Genomic DNA, 1,873 nt, shown 5'->3' on the forward strand with positions numbered 1-1,873 from the left:
AGAAATTGAACAGCGGTGATGAAAGTGATGACACTGATTAACAGGTTGATTGAGTAGAGACCAAAGTAAAGCCAAGTGTGTGTTAATATTCTGACAAAATGGAAGGGTTACAGGAATAGAAGACTCCACTTGTCTGAGGAGAGTGGAGAGGGGAAAAGGAGGGCCGAGAGATCTCTTTAGAATAGGATACCTACAGGCAGGATTTCTGCCAAGATTTTTTTTCTACCAGATATTTTAATTTCTTCAAGACTGTGGTATATTGAAGGACGAACGAGCCTAGAGTATTTTATGGAACGTGTGATAATGAAGCGATTCATTTGGCAGTGGCAAAACAAAGCCACCTCAGGGTCTATTAACAATTCATACATTTTAACAATTTCCAGAGGCAATGTGATAAACGACTCCGGATAAATTCAGATCACCAGCAGGTTATACTCAATTAGAACATTTCCCCCTGGGGCTGAGTGAACATCCCACGAATGTATTTAATGAAGTGCTGTGTGAATCAGCCTTTCCCTGGGTATGACTCCCCCAGTGGTGAAGCTAATTGCCGAATAACCGAGTTTTCTCAAACATGCCTTACCTCTACGCAGACTACTTTAAAAGGAATCACATGTCATTAGTTGTTAACCTCAATCGACAAATATTTATTGATGAAATAAAGTGACTTCGACATGACTTAGCCATAGCCTAACAAGCTGAGTGGCCAAAGGACGAATGAGAACACAATTCTCAGAATCATAGTAGCCTAGTGAAAATTAGATGCCACTAGTAAGAGTAACAAAAACATGTGCATAATATGCTACGAATCTTGTCATTTATGTTTAGCTTATTTGAGCCTCACAACAATCCTTGGAGGTGTTATTATCCCCCATTTTACAGATGAAGAAACTCCTTTGTCAGGTGGACAGCTTAGCCCTAGACGGTGGGATGGTGTCATGGGAAGGGTAACATCCAGGTTGAGTTTAGTTAGTCGCTCCAAGAATCGGAGAGGGGTGCCAAGAGGCTCACATAGGAGAATACATTTTCTACCATGGCCACTAGGTGGCAGTGAAGGCCACTCCTAGAGACTAGTGTGCGTCGCTCTAGATAACCTGGCTTTAAGCGCTCAGCCGGAAGGCGAAGAGCATAACAATGCTATTCTTTCAGAGGGAGAACCGACTGCGTGGGTATGCGCATGCGTGCACGCGCGCGCAGGTGTGCAGATGTTTGCAAGGCAGAGGAACTGAGAAATTAATAGAGACTGTTACTGCACTCTGGGCAGCTTCTCACACTCCTAGTGAGTAGGGCCAGAGTGAAGGAAAGACCTTGATATTCGGCACCATTCTCTGTTCCCTTAACCCATATCTGCAATCCTACCCTAGGATCCTGAATGTCCACTTAGGTATTACGTGATGCCAAGAGTGATCACTGTCATTCAGTAGAAAAGTGAATGTTGTTTCCGGAGGAAGGATTCCTGGCTTTGGTGCACTAATGTCTATGGCTGTGCCTACACTCTTGTCTTTCTCCTCACATGTATTACCATCTACTATTGCGTTACAGCCGGCAGAAAGAAAAAACGCCTGCCGTAGCCCATGCGTGAAGAACTCAATAGCTAAAGGAATTCAAGGTACATCTGATGCTTTCTTGGTTCGGCAGTAGTCAGCATCGCTAGAGGTTAGTTGCAAATTTTGGCCATTGGATAAGGAATTAGAGTTCGCAATTAGAGCATTCCATATTAGAAAATACACGTGGCTGGAACTGAAAGGTTGGGACCCATCCTTTCCACTCAATAATGTCTAGTTGTCCTCCTAAATCTTCCGAAAGTTAGAAAAAGAAACGTCCCACTTGTCTGTCTGGAGCTACTCTGGGGCTTTCCCCCCCCCCCCCCCCC

Source organism: Crocuta crocuta, unplaced genomic scaffold (genome assembly GCF_008692635.1).
Source record: "Crocuta crocuta isolate KB4526 unplaced genomic scaffold, BGI_CrCroc_1.0 scaffold109, whole genome shotgun sequence".
NCBI lineage: Eukaryota > Metazoa > Chordata > Mammalia > Carnivora > Hyaenidae > Crocuta > Crocuta crocuta.